This window comes from Osmerus eperlanus, chromosome 8 (genome assembly GCF_963692335.1).
Source record: "Osmerus eperlanus chromosome 8, fOsmEpe2.1, whole genome shotgun sequence".
In the NCBI taxonomy this organism is placed as follows: Eukaryota; Metazoa; Chordata; class Actinopteri; order Osmeriformes; family Osmeridae; genus Osmerus; species Osmerus eperlanus.
In genome coordinates this window covers 20452374-20473349 of record NC_085025.1, presented here as the reverse complement: position 1 = coordinate 20473349, position 20976 = coordinate 20452374, and the positions used below count along the sequence as shown (strand labels likewise).

At 41.4% G+C, this 20976-nt stretch overlaps 1 protein-coding gene and 1 long non-coding RNA gene across 4 annotated transcripts in view; one reads left to right on the top strand and one right to left on the bottom strand.

Annotated features, from left to right (window-relative positions):
• The window catches only part of LOC134025432 (apolipoprotein B-100-like), a 75832-nt gene that overhangs the window by 24267 nt on the left and 30589 nt on the right, over positions 1-20976 (top strand). The window lies entirely within an intron of this gene.
• LOC134024797 (uncharacterized) lies at positions 10133-11055 on the bottom strand. The gene is made up of 3 exons (XR_009930930.1): positions 10938-11055; positions 10527-10744; positions 10133-10252 (listed from the first exon to the last, which is right to left on the bottom strand). It is a non-coding gene; the product is annotated as an uncharacterized LOC134024797 (long non-coding RNA).

Sequence of the window (20976 nt, the reverse complement as noted above, 5' to 3'; positions counted from 1 at the left end):
GCCCATTCTAAGGTGTTAGTTCGACAAGACGTGGGCACAAACAGCAAGCCCTGAGGAGTCTCTGTAGGAGCCGGGGTTGTAACTTGTGCCTGACGAACATCTTCCTCCAGGAGGCAGCGTACGGAGGCCACGACCCTTGAGGGTGGTATAATGGGTTCCGGAGCTACTGCCTCAGACGTGTGGAGGCATGAGAGAGCGTCGGCTTTACCGTTCTTGGAGCCTTTCGGATTTTTCAAAACCTACCGATTTACAGATACATTTTTTTATTGTGAGATTCGCATAGGAAAGAGGTGTCAATGGACTTTGAGGTTCACTGTATGTCCATTTTACCCACTGAACTGTCGTTATTCAACTGTGACAAGGTAAATTCGGTTCTGCAATCAATGAGTGTCAAGCTCTGCGATCGCCTTCTACCGAGGTCTGCAGGTGTCCGTGAAGGATGAACTGGTCAACCGGGACTGGGGGCAGACGCTGGACGAGCTGATCAGCCTAGCGATCCATCTTGATGCTCGCATCCAAGAACGGTGCCTGGACCGTCGGGAGACCCGAGCACCAATGACAGCCTGCCTGCCACAGCCTACTACATTCGTTTCGACACCGGCACCGGGAACTCGGCCTTTTCCGCTTGAACCGCGAGGAACGCAGCCGTCGCCTCCAGAGAGGTCTTTGTATGTACTGTGGATCCTCAGGTCACGAACGACAGCAGTGCCCAGACCTGCAGGGAAAAGACGACACTCGTCAGGGGGGCCAGGGCCCCTGGTGAGTAGAAGTGCAAAGACTCCTGGGGCCGCCAACCGCCTTTCCATCCCCATTCGCCTTGGTCACATAGGCGAGTACTCACCTATAGTCTCCCTTTCTGCGTTGGTGGACTCCGGCGCTGCGGCTAATCTAATGGACATCACCCTGGCGAAACAGCTGGGAATTCCGACCACCCCAGTGGCCATTCCACAGCCAGTCCAGGCCTTGGATGGTCGTCCCTTAGGTTCCGGGCAGCTGGACAGGATAACGGCTCCTCTAGGCTCCTCCAACCAAGACTGAACTTTCCCAAGTCTCGATCTTCTACCACGACCTAGAGGAGGTTTGTAGTAAACAAAGGGCAACCACTCTCCCCCCTCATCAGCCGTATGACTGTGCGTTCGACCTCTTGCCTGGAACCTCTCCCCCTAGAGGGCGTCTTTACCCTCTTTCTGTCCCAGAGACCCAGGCAATGAATGACTACATCCAAGAGGCGCTGCGCCTTGGGCTGATTCGCCCTTGTTTTTCGTTAGCAAGAAATGATGGTCTAAGACCATGCATCGACTATCGTGGGCTCAATAACATCACGCGAAAGAATAAGTACCCACTGCCCCTCATGTCTACCGCCTTTGAGCGCCTCCAGGGAGCCACGGTGTTCACTAAGTTGGATCTTAGGAACGCCTATCACCTTGTACGCATTCGACCCGGGGAACACCCAGCGGTCACTAAGAATACCTGGTAATGCCATTTGGATTATCAAACAGCCCTGGGGTCTTTCAGGCCCTAATCAACAACGTCCTACGAGAGTTCTTGGAGATCTGTGTGTTTGTGTACTTGTGTACTACTTGTGACATTCGGATCTTTTCCAAGTCTCTTAAGGACCACGTGGGCCACGTCAGGGCTGTCCTGAAAGCCCTCCTACACAACAGTTTGTTTTGCAAGGTGGAGAATGAACTCCGAAAAGGTCCAGGTCATCAAGGACTGGCCTATGCTCACCACCGTAAAGAAGGTCCAGAGTTTTCTGGTGTTCGCCAATTTTTACCGGTGTTTCATCCGGAATTATAGCACCCTGGCATCCCATCATATCACTGCTTCGGGGGGTCCCCGTTGGCTGGTTTGGACTGAGGCCGCTCAGAAGACTTTCGAGGATCTCAAACGGAGGTTCTGTTCTGCGCCCATCTTCACTCTCCCGGCCGAGTTCCATAGGCTTTGCAGGTGGCAGAGTCGGTGCCGGTGTCGAAACGGACGTAGTAGGCCGTGGCAGGCAGGCCGTCATTAGTGCTCGGGTTTCCCGATGGTCCAGGCGCCGTTCTTGGATGCGAGCATCAAGATGGATTGCTAGGCTGATCAGCTCGTCCAGCTTCTGCCCCCAGTCCCGGTTGACCAGTGCATTCTTCACGGACCCCTGCAGACCTCGGTAGAAGGCGATCGCAGAGCTTGACACTCATTGATTGCAGAACCGAATTTACCTTGTCACAGTTGAATAACGACAGTTCAGTGGGTAAAATGGACATACAGTGAACCTCAAAGTCCATTGACACCTCTTTCCTATGCAAATCTCACAATTAAAAAATGTATCTGTAAAACGGTAGGTTTTGAAAAAGCCACCTTTTTTGGCTCTGGTCTGTACTTTGGTCACGCCCCAAAACTTGCTGCGCGCTGCTCTGTGTACTTCCACAGAATTACAAAGAAGAACGTTTTTCTAGCATATTGAAAATGGACTACGGAGGTAAATGCAGTGTTCCAGGCTGTACAGGGAATGCTGACACTTTTCAGAGTCTTCCTAAGGAACCAAACACTCGACGGGCTGTGATGTTTGTCTATGAGAAGATCCCTGTGCAGTTCGACCCTCAATTACACATTTGCTCGAACCATTTCACCGAGGACAGTTTTGAAAACCTGGGACAATGTAAAGCAGGATTTGCTATGAAGGTGTTGCTGAAAAGAGGTGCTGTTCCGACCTTATGTTCATCACAACCGCAAGCTGTAGTATGATGTTGTTGCTAACAGTTATTAGCAATGCTAACGTATGCTGCCTGTATCTAGCATCGGTAGAATGTGTGATGATTTAGTTTATTGGCAATGGGGCGTTATTTCATGTTCCTGACTGTGTTTCATTCAAATAAATAACTTGTGTTGTCATGTAAATCTACAATTGAATATGGATGTTTGTCCAGATCTATTTTTCAGCAAGATAGCTAGAGCTAACTGAAGCTGAGTTGAATCACTCTAATTTGTTTTCTAAGCTGTAGTGCTAACGTTACCTAAGTCGATCCTGTTTGCTTCGACAACAGAAGTGGAAACAACTAACATAATCATTTCAAATGATATCTAGTCAATCTGTTGAAAACAGTGTTGTGTAGACACAATAGATTTATTTGTACGTTTTTATTTCAAGTCTCCAACTTCTTGTTTCAGTGAGTGCTGTTGGCCATGTTGCGTCTTTGCTCTGCAGCTTCACTCGTTGTAAACCAACCAATCAGCGTGCAGCTCATCTATATATTTATGAGCATACCATAAAAGGAGAAAACAGCTTGTTTCATTATAGAGCTATTTCACAGGGTGCATATGGGCGCATAGAACAGCACCCGGGTCATTTTCAGCCCAAGTAATGTTACATACCCTATTCGGAGACCTTAAGGAACAGTGTGAAATACCCCCAAAAAACAGTCAATCACCCCTTTAAATCGACATTAACAAGTGCGCAAACTTTGAAGTGCATAGCAACTCCATTTTGACTAACATTAGGCAGAATGACATGTTAAAGCTCTGCAGCTCTGCTTCGTGCTAGGTTAGCTAAGCTCCTCAACTTTTCTGCTGGTATTAATGATAATGCCTAAAACAAGCGCACGTGGGTATTTATTTTCTACCGACTGACTCATTTAGTCTTTTTTTTTTTTTTTTTACTCATACAAAAGGGCTGCTGGATAAGTGGAAATTCAATCGGCTTTGATAAAAGACTAGTAGTACTGTGCTAATTCATGTTTTCATGTGCTAAAAACTCTTTAGAGAGGCATGACTCTGGCTCCTATTTGGACCTTGTTAGTCTGGCTTGAATAACATGGTTATTCTATATAATTTTACAGGAAATGTTGGCTAAAGTGGAGATTGGAGGAGTCCTAAAATATGTGAAAATTCCACAGACTGATGAAATATTTCAATTTGATAAGTTTTGTAGTTTATGGCTTTATTTTTTGCATTTAATACTGTGCTCACTGTAGTTGAACATGCAATGTTAAATATTCTCTGAAAAGAGTTCAAAAGTACTAGTGTTATGAGCATATTAATGACCAAAATGGTTTTGTCTCCAAACATGAAAAAATAATCTCCATGCCTAATTTATATTGTTATTGCTATGTACTATACTTTTTATTCTTCTAGTGAAATATAAGTTTAGTCTGCAGCCAGACAGCTTCAGTGAGGGCCAGCTCACCATCTCAGATATGTCAGGAACAGAGGTGGATGGAGATATCTTTGATGAGCTTGTCAAGTCAGGTGTTTTGACCTCCGTCATTTTACAGATACCCCTTGGCTGTGATTGGTCCGTATTAAGAACCGCTTGCGTCAGGGTCGGGGTTGCCGTGATAAACAGGACGAACAGAATCCTTTGACCGCCATTGCTGTATGTTTTTACAATTCATATATCAGCTAAACAGTACATGTAAATCAGCATCTGAATTAAAATGTGACGAGAAATGGGCAGTGTAGTTGCTGAAAATGTGCGTATTTTATTGATGAAACGGCTAATTTGTACATTTGCTCCGACTTCTCGATAACCTAGGTAAATAAACACTCGAAGACGACTTACAAAATACCGTTGCGCCACCTACTCTTCTGGCGGTGAAATGTTTTCAGCACCCACAGCCTTCGGAGTACTATAAATTCAACCAATCCGTCCGACTCCGTCCGTAGGTATAATTCGGCTTTAAGGATGTGAAGGCAGTGGTTTGATGAGGTATCACAGACAGCGTCAAGTACAAGACACAGTTTTGTCGAAAATATATTTTTGAGGGACCTCAAACTATGCAATAATTTGATATACTACTGATCATTATCTTAAATACATATGATCTATAAATGGGTAGTAATTAAAGAAGAATATAATATGCTTAGTACTTTTTAAATGCTTTTATTAAGATTGTTTTGTTACTGATTTACATCAGTACATTTAAATTGTCTTTGTTCAGTCTGCCATTTTATAGATCTGGATGTTGAGCTGGTCGCAGATCAAGCATCCTCCTCTGTACTTACTTCACTGTCCCCAACTTCATCCCATTCATCCTCGGTAGTGGCAGAGACTGCACTATCCCCAGCTTTAATCCCATTCATCAGATTCTACAGTTATTTTTGAGTCCACAAGAAAGAGGAGGAACCCAACAGGGTTAACGGATCAGAATGAAGCAAGACAGGTAAGCTTTGAATAAATACATTTAAAATCCTCAATTAATACGTTTTTTTGTAGAAGTGTTTTGTAAATGTATTATCAGTATAAAGTAATGCCATTAGAAAAATTGAATTCTTTAAAATCCCACTAAATGACCATTAGCATTCCATAACAATGTAATATTTTTTGGTAGAAAGTTGATGGTGTTCTGAGGGCCAATCCAAAGGGTGAAGAAGTCTTCAATGAGTATGATAAGACAAAGGGCCCTATCTTGCACCCAGCGCAATTGGTCAACGACGCAAGTATCATTCCTAGTTTGCACTCGACGCAAAGCAGACTTTTCCCTCCACAGACGCACGTCGAAATGACCTTGCGCTCCCATGGGCGGTTCAGTGAAAAAGGAGGCGTGTTCCGGTGCAAACGTTCCCTGGTGCTATTTTGCAGTTTTCGAAAAACAATTCCGCCACTGACCAGGAAAAACGTAGGTCCGTGCGCACTGCTGGCAAGGCCAGGGTCTTCTTTCTGCGAAGCTACGTTACATTGTTTTGATTTATGGCGTGTTACATTTCTTCAATGATTATAAAAAGATTTTCATGAGAAATCTCTATGTATGTGAACATGATTTGTAACAATTGTGGCAATTTTCTCCCACGCCTGTTTAACCGAAGCTAATTTGGGTGGGTTTCTTCTCCCATCGCCATCAGAATCAGAATTTGGTTTATTCGCCATGCAGCCTATGTTACACAAACACGGAATTTACTGTGGCAGGAAGGTGCAAACAATAAACATATATGGGTCTTAAATTAAGTAAAAAAGTGCAATAGTTAAAGTAATTCCAAGAACTAAACAATTAAAAAAATAAAATATAGGGTAGGCTATATAAAAATAAGTATTTGAATGAGCAGCATGAGCGGGAAATTTAGTGCAATGAGAAAACTGCTCTGCCTTTCCCGTACAATGTCACTTCTCTATCTGTTACGGCCCTGACTAGAACGTCGGTCTCCTCGGCTGTGAACCGCTCCTGGCGTGCACCAGGCAAATCCGCCGTTATAATAGCAATCCGCTACGCTTGTTCCATGGAACAAGCGCTGCTCTTAAAGGGAATGTGAGATGACGCTCTGATTGGTTTATTGCACGTTATGCCCAAACCACACCCATTAGTAATCAGGGATGCAAACACATGTATGGTCAAAAAAGAGAGAGGTAATTGAAGCCCTCGCCCCGTGGCAAATATCCATATAGTTACATTGCCACCAACCCCCCGACATTCCCGGCCCACCCCTATAGGCACAGAGTAAAATGAAATTCTGAAAATCAAAATACACCAACACTAATTTAGAAGTTTCAATTTAATTTTTTATTCAGAAACATACACTTTTATTAAACTATCTAGCACGTTTTACTCCTTCCTCTTCTTCCTGGCCACCTCCTGCAACGTATCCTGGGCCTTCCGCCTGGCTGCATTCATTTCCTGAACATGTTTGAGACGTGTCTGCCTCTCTTTGGCCTTTTTTTCAATTTTCTTAAAAACGTCAGACAGTATGAATGTGTGTTCGACTGCATGGACCTTGATTGTAGTTTCAAGTTTCAGCCAAGACCATTTCCAACTGCTTTTACAGCCTCTATCAATCTGTTGCACAAGAAGTGCTTCACTTTCCTCAATTTCCCTCATTCTGCAAATTAATAGAGTTGAATATTTTAGGAAATATCATAATGGAGTGCAAATAGTTCACTCTGCCCCTTTCCAACGCAATGCTAGTTAAGCAACAGCAAACAAAGTCAAGGGCAATCTAGACGTTAACCATAGTAAATCCATGGGCTTGCACCATTTGAAAATAACGCAGCTTGTCACTCAAGATAGGCGAAAGTAGCCAATTTAATATAAAAATGCATGACGTGCAAACGACTTTTTCTATGTAGCTATAGCCATCCATAATTTAATCTGCAAGCTAGCACTAGGTCTTTTACAGGTGAACTTTATGTAGCTAAGACGTAATGTTATGTAGGTTACACACACACAACATATTACCTACCCAATGTATAGGCCTAGCTAGTTGAAATGTTTTATAAATTACATGACTAGTAGATTATATAACATTATAAACCCAAAATATCCTTACCTCCAGCGATCTCACCAGTTGCCAGTACGGGAAGGCGCGGCGCCGAACTCTGGTCTCTCACAGAGAAATTTGTTGCAGTGACAGATACACCGTCCCAAATTGTAAACGCGCCAAAACTCACGCAAACGTTGCTATGGGACACGGTTGTTGCTATTTGGTACCAGTGTCACACACTGAACAATACAGCCAAGCAAATACAGTAACTACTTGTTTGCCAAAATTACACTGAAATGAGTAGTGCTATGTTTATGGTATGGCTAATGAAACCTTGCGATTTCTTATTTGGTAGAGGCAATCCAGAATTACTGTTGATGAAATTAGGCTATAATCAGACTCTCTCTCCCCCCCCCCCTACCCATTTTAGATTTGCACCAGGCACAGTCATTTATCCCGCCGGCAAAATAGCAACCGAGCCAACAAAGTTACTTGCGTTTTGATACTTGAGTTTCAGATCTTTAAAATAAGGCCCTAAAACACTAACAGATGCAACACGTAAACAAATGGTGAACATCCTGGTTGCAGACATGATGGAGCTACATGGGTAATAATTGCAGGTCACTTATTCATTGCAAAAAATGACTTTTAAAAAATAAGAAAAAAATAAACAATAATGAGCAAAATGTTCTTTTTACAAGCAAAATTATCTGCCAGTGCAGCAAGATAATCACACTTGTTAAGATTTCTTGAAACAAGAAAAAGATTTCTTGAAACAAGAAAAAGAAATCCAGAAAATAAGACCGCTCAAAATCTCAATATAGGCCTGGACTACTTGTTTTGAGCATTCTTGTTAAGATTTTTGGACTCATTTTAAGATATTTATTTTATTTTGTCAGTAAATAAGGACCTGGATACAAACCAGTTTAAGGCAAATTTGCTCAAAATAAGTCAAGAGAGGATGAAAACCAGATGAAGATTCTTGTTTTAAGTACATTGAGAATCTCATAATAAGTCGATAATTCTTATAAGGAAGACTTGTTAACCCTTGTGCTGCCTTCGGGTCACATGACCCAAAGGTTCATAACGAACCATCGTTGTGTTTACCCAGTTTTACCCAATACAAAAACAAATACAAATAATTTTCTTTTAACCTTTGCAATGTGGGGGGTCTGAGACAGCCCAACGGTTAAAAGAAAATGCTTCACTTTGTTTTTGTATGAGGTAAATTTGTCGCAATACGACGGTGGGTCACACGGCTGATGGGTCAGAATGACCCGAAGATAACACAAGGGTTAAGAGAAATGATCCTGTTCCTAGCAGCCATTAAATCTAAAAGTCTCTCCACTAGTCTCAACCAACTGACAAAAGCAGCTCAGACTTGCAGGGAAGAATTCCGAGCCCCTCCCCTTGCAAAACTTAAACATTGTAGTTGTCTTTGCTTAACATGATCAGTGCACTGAATCTCTGTAGCTAAATATTACAATTAACTTATCTGTATTAGTACTGAAACAAATACTTATTAGTAATGACAACTCAAAAGTTTGATTTCAACAGGGAAATATTGTTTATTTGCTCAAATCAGAAATTATGGTACACTAAAATAAAAACATTGCAACAAACTTTGCAGCTTCAAAAACAAAAAAAGGTCAAAGACCTGAAACATGGTTATTTTTTGGACCATTTAAAGGCTGGAGTTACGATACGATGAACTTTATTGTCCCGCTCAGGGAAATTTGTCTTGGTCTCTGTGGTGCGTCATAAATGCCTTGACAGTCACAATAACAACAAACAATACATCCTCAGCCAAACATTATCAACAGTTACATAACAGTATTGCACACATCCCATAACATAACACATACATACACCTCATAATAATACATGCTAAAAGATCACCGTAATAAAGGCACTATAAAGATTATTACATAGATTTCATCCTCAAGCAGCATTGAGAAATTTTATGGAAGTTGGAACAAATGAGTTCTTAAAACGGTTGAGTTTGCAGTAAGGGACTCTATATCGCCTCCCTGAGGGTAGGAGGTCATACTCTGAATGGAGAATGTGAGAAGGGTCCCTTGCTATTCTCTGGGCTTGACTAAGAACAGATTGTTCATAAATAGACTGCAAGGTCTGGTAGCTGCTTTTTCCAATGACCTTCATGGCCGTGTGCACCAGACGAGCGAGTTGCATCCTTCTCATGCAGCAAGTCTCCAAGGACTTCTGTCTGAAGAATTGACAGGACCAAGGCGATGCATTTAGGATACCTCATGTGCAAGGCGTAGTAGTAAGCCATCACGTACAGCATGGCTTCATCCAGGGAGCTTCGTTGGAACTGGACTGCAGTTGTACCCACACACAGAAAGCATTCAGTTTCTTGTTGGGAGACCAAAATGAGGGGTGTGGACAGTGGTCTTCTGGTCAGGTATGTGTCCCTCTGTGGGCTAAACATTTTTAAGAAAATGTCAGTGAATAAGTAACGACCCCCACACCCACACCAATAGCAGTCATGTTTAACCCATTTCCCTTGCCACAGCTGAAAATAACAATGCGAACTTTGGCACATTAATCGCAGTGTGCCGTGCAATGTATGCTGTTGATAGATACTGTAAGGAGTAAAGGAAAATGTGCAAATGGTGGATTAATGGCCAAAACAAAACTACTACGGCAAATATAAAAACTATATGTATAAAGTACCACGTACTGTCAAAACATGGATGAGCGCTTCGGTGGCACTGGTCATGCTCTTTGGCACATCCATATTTGAGGGGAACATAGTAGGCAGGGCTTTGATGAAATTGATTGCTTGCTCCTCTTCAAACATAAATAAAATAAAAAGAGAGAAAAGAGTTATTAAGACCAAGTTCATGGTGATACTACACTTTAAACAATAAATTGAATTGAATATATATTCTGAACTGCAGGCCTTACCGGCTGGAAGTTTCATTGGCGGTTTCATGACCTTCTTGAACACCCCATAAAAAGTTGCTTTAGTTTTAAATTCAAGCAACCGCTGTTGCATCTCTGCCACATAGTTTGGGTTGCTGTTGTCCAAAATTCGTCTAAGTTCCTCTAGGACCTTGAAAAGAAAAAGGAAAAAAAAGATTACACATTCACGCACGCACACACAAAGAACAGACCTTAGCAGTGTAGTTTCTGTAGCCACACAAAGAGAGTAATCTGTTTTCTGACAGTTGAGAAAGACTACACAGGGCTCCAAAGTAGTAACTTATATTTAAAATATGACTGACTGGTTTGACACAATATCACAGTATGGAGCAATGTTGTTGCATCCCTCTTTCATCTCTCACTGTTCAACGTCATACAGCATGTAGAAATGTGAGGGCACTTACATGTTCGATATCTTTGAAGCATGGGAATGCGTCGAGAATTTTTGCCGGCCGGTCACATTCCTTCAGCGTATCTGAATCAATAAATGCCCTTCTTCCCTCAAACTCGAGGTCAAGGATCTGTTTCATGGCATCCTTATTCTGTCTGGGTTTTAGACATAACTGTTGAAGAGTCTTGTAGTTTCGTGCCTGAAGTATCCTGCCATCCTGCTGGCCTTCAACTGACAGGTGAAATTAAAAAGACAATAGTCACCAAGAAACTTCTTTAATTGCCTTGGATCTAGTGGATTTGGCCATTTGGTAGAAATAATAATTGTAGCTTTGTGCAATGTGACTAAAGAGGGCTAATAATTATCATACATGAGCAGCAACATTCCATCAATACATTTTATATATACACCATAATATATTTACCAACATCCGCCTACTTCATTGGTGTGCTGCTTATGGGTTGGTGATCCCCTTCCCTTTCTGGGGAGCTGCTGATGTGGCTGCTGGAACTTTGCAACATGATAACGGTGGATGAGCTGGAATCAAAATCATCTTCATCGCTTTCTTCAAAATTAAGTCGTCTCTTTTTCCCCCTTATTGGTTTAGGCACTTGGGGTTTCTTTGGGGTCCTGATGTTCTGCAATCTTTTGTGTAATCGCTTGAAAAGTTCGAACTAAATACAGAAATTGGATGGCCATGAGCATAAGAATCAAAGAGGAACTAGAGAGAGTACCATTTCTGGGGAAATTGTAGGGTGTGCTTGCTTGCGTCGGTTGCAGGTGGGTCCGTCCTCTAAGTTTTTCCCTTCTAGTGATATTTTCAAGCATTTAGCCTACTCATATTGCATATTTCATTAAGAACACCCTTTGAAACAGCTGCGAACCCCCTTTGAAACAAGCTACTGTAACAACGTTGTCACTGGTAGTGTGGAATCGCGATTCAAACAGTACCGTCTGCTAACTGAAAATATGCCCCCCAAAACGTAAATAAGTTTGACATTAATGTAGGGGGAAATGGCTAATTCAAAATAAGTTTGCTAGAGGCAAGCTAGCTGCTGTTGCTCCACATTTCACTGATTGTTTGAAAGCACCTGAAATGAGAACGTTTCTTTTGACATAAAGTTTAGCTGTGGCTTTGAAGACAGTACGACACACTGCCAATGGGCGAGCCGAGTCTGACTGAGGCTAATGTCAAAACAAGCCGCGGTGTCACTCAAATTCCAAGTTTTACACAAATCACAAAAATATGCTGACCCGCTGGCTATTTTTGCAATCGCCATATCTTTAAAACACTGCCCTCCTTCAGATTTTTGATGTAGAATTGACCCTGGTACGAAATTAAGAAAATACTCATCAGAGATCGACAACAGCTGACGCAATCGTCAACGGAGGCTGACGGGGCTCACACGTAGCAAAGTTTTTACAGCAACCTACATTAAAGTCTCACCACCTGGCTGTCTTCACAATAGTCATATCGTCATAACATTGCCCTCCTTCTGTTTTTTGGTGTAGAATTGACCGAACTATAAAATTACGAAAATACTAAACTACTATGACGCTTGCATGGCTCCCGCCTAGGCAGTCTCACGGGCGACGCGCACTCGCTCAAATTACAAAAACTTTCACGACCTAAATAAAAAATCCGAGATGGCAGTTCCACTCGAAATTGCTTTCTCAACAAAACCCAATGGTTGGTAATTTTGGTGGTTGGCATTTTTCACTCATAATCCAAGCTCCAATTTGCGTGCTAGAACGTCTCTATCACGTTGTATCCATGCGTCGTTGCTAACGTGTGCTGACGTAGTGACGTAGGCTAGCACTGGTATCCTTCGTTGACAGAAGACACTTTTTGCCACAAAAAGGTTGTAACCTCCTAAACTGTGCAACGGAGTGTAAATAATAATACAAGCAACTCAATCGCTACCAAGACGAAACTTTTGACACCTAGGTTGTCTATGTAGTCCAAATATTGACTGAGGCTTAGGGGGGCAAAAATAAATAATAACTAGAAAAGGCTGTTCCTGCGAAACAGCAGTGAGAATGCTGAAAACCTGAATGGGGATAGCTGACCATGCTAAAAAAGCTGAAAAGTGAAAATTTAGTAGAAAGTTATAAGCTGAAGCTTCAAAGCAATCGAAAGGTATTTTTGAAAGGGGCTGGAGCAGCATTCCAACAATGATTTGAAAGGATTTACCTTAATATTTTAAAAAGTATAAAAGTGAGAAATGAGAAAATACCCGCAGGCTGAAATGAATTTCAAAAATGTGTGAGTCACACAAAAGAGGCAGTGTGGAAGCTGAACTGCATCATCTTAACAAAGCTAAGAGCTTAAATAGCCTACAATGCGGGAGAAGCTGAAAGCTGAACTGTTAAACAGAAGAAGAAGTAGGCTAGCTAGTCGTAACAAGAATATTATCGTTTTAACAGCTGAAATTATAGTTGGGATAGTAATAACAGTAGCAGATGTTGCCTACCATTGAGTGCGTTTACTCGGCTTTCTTAGTTGGATTCAATGTGTTGATGGAATGAAACATACAGCAGTAGGGCCGATACAGGAAGACACGGCGACACTGTTGCAGAAGGATGATGGTGCAAGTTTTGTCCGTGGAGCATACAACGATTAATAAAAAAGAATCATGTAGACGCGTTTATTGAGTAATCGCATAACTAATTACACATGTAAATGGAGTAAACGTATAATTGGCATAAACCGACAATTGATAATAATCGGGTTTCTCATGGTCAAGTAAACGCACTCAGTGGCGTAGTAGAATAAAACAGTTCCATTAGCAATAGTAGTAAAAGAGATATTAGCAGCACCTGCAGAGTCACCTCTTGTAAATTGTATTAGGTTGAAATACTATCAAACTCTGTCTTGTGACTCCACTAATCAGCTAATACCAATCACCTGCGTGAGACTGAGTGGTGCGTGTCTGTCGTTGCCACGGTGATGGTGCAGCTATGATTGCTAACGCGCTGAGGGCAGAGAAGAACAGAAATGTAGCTAGAATCCACACCTCAAACAAGTTAACCTAGACGCAAAACTATACGTCCAATCCAAAAAATAAGGATATTTTCCAAGACCCAAGACTCTGCCGAAACCAGAGATGTCCTTTATATTTCTGTGCGGTCAGAAATACGACTCTACCGGCAGTTTCAAAATCTTGTGCTTTTTGCTTTCTCTGACGATTTTGTCACCAGATTTGCATTGGTCTCTATGGGGCGAGAGTTGGACTTTGTCTTGCTTTCGTGGGGCTCTGAACAAATGTGTACGTCTGTTGGATTCAACAGACAACTGTCTACGACCAGCACAAAATTAGCTATCTATTGATCCAAAAATGAAGCATGAAGAGCAAAAATTGTGGCAATGCTGGCAAACTAGAAATGTTGAATCTCCCCTCCACTCTAAGCGTTTCAGTCTGCACTCTAGGCTTTCACGTACACACCAGGGATGGAAATTAAATTTTTTGTCCACCGGCCACTGTGGCTGGTGGATTTCAAAATACTACAAGATCTACAATACTTAAGTAGTTTATTTAATCTCAAGTCTCAATGAAACAGACACTTTCTCTTTCATACATACACAAACCACAAACTGATATACCTTTCATTAAATGAGTAGGGCAGATAAAACAACAAACTAACATTCCTCCACCCATCCTCCCCACTACCAGTACAGTTTACTCTTGCTCATCAGAATCCAATTCTAAAGTTTCAGAGGTGCTTTCCTGAGCGTTCTTCTTCCCCTCCATGAACTCTGGCCTTCTAGGTCGGATGCTAGCCTGATGCCAGAGCTGGATAGCAGGGGTGGGGTCATAATTCTCAATAGAGGGACTGGATAGCTGGACAGTCAGTAGGTCACAGAGGCTTCTTGATGTAAGACGGGACCTCCAGTCATTTTTCACTAACTTCATTTGATTGAAGCCTCTTTCACAGTCTGCAGTAGAGGCTGGTACGGTAAGAATGAGGTCAACCAGGCTGAGGATGTCGGGGCACTGTGGTTGCAAAGACCTATTGATTTCTGGCCAGAGTCTTCATGTGGAGACTCTCTCCCGTCTCATACAGTCTGGTCTTGAGTATGGTCTACTGATCTGGGATGAGCTCAACAGCGACCCCCGAGGATGTCAGGATGCTCTGGAAGTGTGTAGTTAATTCCTCCACTTCTGATTCACCAAATTCTGAAAAAGAGACATAATGAAACAACATTGAGTTACATGCTTTCATGACTTTGTAGATGAAATGTTATGCATGAACCTAAACCACATACATACCTTTAGAGCGATCTGTGTCAGGCCAACTGTTCAGATTCACTAACTTTGTAGCTTGGAGAATCCCTTTGGTCATGTCGGTGAAGCGACTTTGCAGACTCTGGCAGAGTTTGTCGAGCAGCTCAAACTTGGCCTTCATGACATGGTTTAGGACGCTGTCATCATTCTCGTGCTCCTTCATACAGGCTTTCAGCTTGGGCCTGGCCAGGTCTGTGGTACATTTACATTAGTAAGTTTATTTAAGATATTCAGCTAAGCAGCAAACACATAAACACAACTTTTCAGTTCTCTGACACTCACCTGGTTTTGTATTTTGTGAGCACTGTTGGGTGGCTGTCAGGCAGCTGTGTACTTAAGCCACTGTGATAGCTGAGGTTTGAAGAGTCAGAGAGAGGCTGCTGAGGTGAGTCAGGCAATCATGCATGAAGTTGCAAAACAGGAAAAATGCTGGATCCCGGCAGGTTTGGAAGTAGTGGCGTGCTTTGCTCTTCTGCACTGCATTCAACCCTTCAGCATCTGGTGACTGAATCTTTATACAAAATCTGTCAAAGCAATAAAGAAAAGTAATTAGTCAATGTAACATTTTTATATAAGTGTTTTATAAGTTAGTTCGATTTATTAAATTACACTGAACAAATTCCTGACAGTAAACGGACCTAACCTTTTAACTTAACATTCGAGTTCTCTACACTGTTATTTAGCCTACCTGGTCTAGGTGCTGGGTAAGTCCCTGGTAACCCCTCAAAAAATGGTCAATGGCCCTGAAGAGGTGAGATACCCATCTGGTGCCTCCAACCCTAGTTGGTACAAGGGGATTCTGGCCCAGAATCTCGAAGCTGTGCTTTAGGTTTGCCCTGTTGAGAGCGCTTTTACAATAGAATGTATGCAGCCCTGACAGCACATCTTCAATCTGTTTTGCCATAGAGCAGCTCTTAATGGCATCCTTGAAAGCTAGTTCCAGGCGGTGTGCCATACAGTGAATACCCAGGACGTGCATGTTACTTCCTCTCAGCCTGCTCACTACTCCTTTACGTGTCCCTGTCATCACCGACGCACCATCAGTTGCACATGCCACCAACTTGGCCTGCCACTCTTCTCCGCTGACCTCCCTCATCATGTTGTCTATTGCCTGAGCGATGTTCTCACCGTCTGCTTTCTCCACATCCTGTATCCCTACAAAGTGGACCTCCACCTTGCCTCGGTTGCACAAGCGCGTATACAGCATTTCCTGTTCCATCACGGCAGTGTCAGTAGACCCGTCAGACATAATGGAGAGGAATTTCGCTGCTGCTATCTTTGACTGAAGGGTCTTCCTCTCAGCTGCAGCTATGTGCTTAATAAACACCCTGGCTTGCTTCCGATTCACGTATGTGCTACCTGTGCCAATTCCCTTTTTCTCATCTAATCTATAAAATGAAAATGGAAAAATAAACAATGAAAACTACAGTTAGAAGTAAATATCGTACCATAGCACTAACGTTATAGGCTACTTTATGCATATAAACTAGCCTAGCTACTGACATTAGTTACATGGGCGCTATATTCTTCTGACCTTATTCAGCATTTAATCTACAATTCAACATTTCATGGACAAAAAAAATACAAAAATAATAATTCATAGTGCAGGGTTGCCAATGTTGTCGTTGTCCCTGGTGAGTTTTTTTATACTTAAATAATAAGATCATGCTACATCTAACCAGCGGATCATTTCTTGCAAGTGTGTCAAAGTGGTATTTTTACAGACTGTATTAACACCGTAGGCTTGAATAATAACCGAAGGCGTGAAGCTAGAGAGAGGATGCAATGGAAAATGTCCTACATAAGCTAGATCTACTGCTTCAAATTGAAAACGGAGACCATCTTTTGATTAAAGACAAGTTCCTTAACCCCTGTTGTCAATATCGCCAACAAAAAGTAAATACTCTTCAGTTACGAAGCATTTGTTTGTAGCTAGGTAATGAATGATAGTTATTAGACTGTATGTGACCTGGTTTCGCCGTTCTATTAGCAGCCATGATGACAGTAGCGTCACTAGAATGGCCATAACTAACAAAAGATCAAATATCGAATCTGTCCGCTGTTCTACATTGCCTACATATTTACATATATTTCATTCCAAGACTCTGCCGAAACCATAGATATCCTTTATGTGTCTGTGCGGTCAGAAATACAACTCCTTTTAGGCCGTAAGGTGAACCCTGTTATCGTTTCAACCCGCTCCACAGTCTGGCATCTACACAATCTTTAGCTCACAAAAAAGAACGAGTCCTGCTAAGCTACCAAAAAAAAGTTTGTCGCTGAAATTCCAGTCGATTGTCGATGCGTCTATGTTTTATGCAGAACTAGTTTCTTCAGAGCGTAATAGGATTTTGGTGGCACGTTTCGACACGTGATCCTTCTACACCAATAAGGTAGCTGCTTTTTGTCAACATGGATGGATATGGTTGTCAAATAGAGGATGGGACCTTGCACGTTACAGTGTTTCCTATGTTTATTTTGCCGTGGCGGCCCGCCACGACTACATTTCTGCTGCCATGGTATCAGAAATAGGGATGTACAAAATTTTAGGACGTCTACGTGATTGTTAGAGTGCATGTCGGAGAATAGCATGGATACGCACTTCAAACCGCAGTTGAGATTGTGCGTCTTTGAGAAGTCATATAGCTAACTTGTCAGTTAATTGGGTGTGCTTTGCCTTCTGCAAGGGCACAACCTTTGTTCTCTCACATATATATTATTATTGTGAGAATGCTGTTAAGCATTCTCACTATTGTTTTCCTGTTTCTCTTTATTATTGTTGGAATGCTGCTTCAGCATTCCAAGTATTCTTTGAATCTTTATTCAACTTATTTTTGTTGGAATGCTGAAGCAGCATTCCAAGTATTGTTCTTTGAATCTTTATTCAACTTATTATTATTGTTGGAATGCTGCTTCAGCATTCCAAGTATTGTTCTTTGAATCTTTATTCAACTTATTATTATTTATCTTCTATTTCTTCCGTGGCACCTTTCAGCACCTTCAAATCTTCAGCTATTAAAACCGTTCAGCTATCAAAAAATTCAGCAGTTTCAGGCCATGGGTGCTATGACTTTTCAGCTTTGTACCTCTTATGGTTGAATTAATATAAATAAATATTCATAATATTTTTAACATGGGTTTCCAATGGAGTTTTCTTTCAAATCCTCTCAAACTTCTTTAAACTTCTTCAACTTCCAAATCCTTCTTCTTCCTCAATCTTTCAGCTAGAGCCACCATTTAAACTTTAAAATGTTGACAAAACCCTAAACTATTTTTAAATAATTCAGCTTTTTGATATCTATTCAACTTTTTTCAATATCACTGATTATGTTTCATGACTTTTTCAAGCCGTTTCTGAGATTTACATGGGTGTTTACGTGAAACCCTAGACTGCAGACTGAAACGCTTAGAGTGGAGGGCAGCTTCGGATGTCGAAACTGCAGGTAGAGTCGTATTTCGTAGTTGGCTATGACTTTTGGTATTTCTCACTTTTATACTTTTTAAGACATTAAGGTTTTTGTGCAAATTATTCTCCCATTAAAAGTAATGGTAAATCCTTTCAAATCATTAAAAAGCTTCCTCCTCTTTCAAACGTAACTACTTCAGCATACTTTCAGCTAGAGACACCATTCAACCTTTAAAATGTTCACAAGACATTCAGCTATTCCCAAATGATTCAGCTTTTTCAAATATTCAGCCAATTTTGAATTATGACAGTTTGAAATACATTAAAATGTTTGCTCCTTCTTGATTTTTATGAATGAGCAGCCAGCTGGCTGCTCTTTTTCTGATATTCAACTAAATTGTCAAACAAATTCCTCTAACGTTCATATAGTTTAACTTACAGAAACAAGTTATACCTTAAAATGTAGGAAAAATTGTCCTCTTTCAGCCAATGTAACTACTAAAGAGCTCACATTTACAGATTTTCAGCTATGAGCCTTGAAGCGAGAGCAGCCTTTCACTCTCACTAACTTCAATGGAGAGGTGGGTAAAATTCGTCAGAGAAAGCGAAAGAAACAAGATTTTGAAACTGCCGGTAGAGTCGTATTTCTGACCGCACAGACATATAAAGGACATCTCTGGTTTCGGCAGAGTCTTGGGTCTCGGAAAATATCCTTATATTTTGGATTGGACGTATAGTTTTGCGTCTATGTTAACTTGTTTGAGGTGTGGATTCTAGCTACATTAGTTTTTCTCTCTGCCTAGCTCGTTAGCGATCACAGCTGCTCCATCGCCGTGGCAACCAAACAAACACGCACCAGGAAAGCAGAAGGAACACGTTTTTGAAACTGCAGGTAGAGTCGTATTTCTGACTGCACAGACATATAGAGAATATCTCTGGTTTCGGCAGAGTCTTGGGTCTCGGAAAATATCCTTATATTTTGGATTGGACGTACAGTTTTGCGTCTAGGTTATCTTGTTTGAGGTGTGGATTCTAGCTACATTTCTCTTATTCTCTGCCCTCATCGCGTTAGCAATCATAGCTGCACCATCACCGTAACGACAGACACGCACCACTCAGTCTCTCACACAGGTGATTGGTACATTTACTTGACCATGAGAAACCCGATTACTAGCAATTGTCGGTTTATGCCAATAATACGATTACTCCGTTTACATGTGTAATTAGTTATGCGATTACTCAATAAACGCGTCTACATGATTCTTTTTTATTAATCGTTGTATGCTCCACGGACAAAACTTGCACCATCATCCTTCTGCAACAAAGTGTCGCCGTGTCTTCCTGTATCGGCTCTACTGCTGTATGTTTCATTCCATCAACACATTGAATCCTACTAAGAAAGCCGAGTAAACGCATAGGCTACATCTGCTACTGCTATTACTATCCCAACTATAATTTCAGCTGTTAAAACGATAATATTCTTGTTACGACTAGCTAGCCTACTTCTTCTGTTTAACAGTTCAGCTTTCAGCTTCTCCCGCATTGTAGGCTATTTTAGCCTAAAAGTAATGGTAAATCCTTTCAAATCATTGTTGGAATGCTGCTACAGCTCCTTTCAAAAATACCTTCGGTTGCTTTGAAGCTTCAGCTTATAACTTTCTACTAAATTTTCACTATTTTCAGCGTTTTTAGCATGGTCAGCTATCCCCATTCAGGTTTTCAGCATTCTCACTGCTGTTTCGCAGGAACAGCCTTTTCTAGTTATTGGGTGTGCTCAAGCCTTCGGCGAGAGCACAACCTTTGTTCTCTCACATATATATTTATTGTGAGAATGCTGTTAAGCATTCTCACTATTGCTTTTCAACTTCTCAGTTCTTCCGCCGTTTTTTGGCCTTTAACTCGTTCTGCATACTTTAACCGATTCCTACAACTTTTGTATCAAAACGTTCAGCTCCTTCAGGAGATGATGGCTATGACTTTTGGTATTTCTCACTTTTATACTTTTTAAGACATTAAGGTTTTTGTGCAAATTATTCTCCCATTAAAAGTAATGGTAAATCCTTTCAAATCATTAAAAAGCTTCCTCCTCTTTCAAACGTAACTACTTCAGCTTACTTTCAGCTAGAGACACCATTCAACCTTTAAAATGTTCACAAGACATTCAGCTATTCCCAAATGATTCAGCTTTTTCAAATGTTCAGCCAATTTTGAATTATGACAGTTTGAAATACATTAAAATGTTTGCTCCTTCTTGATTTTTATGAATGAGCTCTTTTTCTGATATTCAACTAATTTGTCAAACAAATTCCTCTAACGTTCATATAGTTTAACTTACAGAAACAAGTTATACCTTAAAATGTAGGAAAAATTGTCCTCTTTCAGCCAATGTAACTACTAAAGAGCTCACATTTACAGATTTTCAGCTATGAGCCTTGAAGCGAGAGCAGCCTTTCAAATTCTCTCACTAACTTCAATGGAGAGGTGAGTAAAATCAGTCAGAGAAAGCAAGAAGGAACAAGATTTTGAAACTGCCGATAGAGTCGTATTTCTGACCGCACAGACATATAAAGGACATCTCTGGTTTCGGCAGAGTCTTGGGTCTCGGAAAATATCCTTATATTTTGGATTGGACGTATAGTTTTGCGTCTAGGTCAACTTGTTTGAGGTGTGGATGCTAGGTAAATGTTCGTTTTTCTCTCTGCCTAGCTCGTTAGCTATCACAGCTGCGCCATCACCGTGGCAACCAAACAAACAAGCACCAGGAAAGCAAA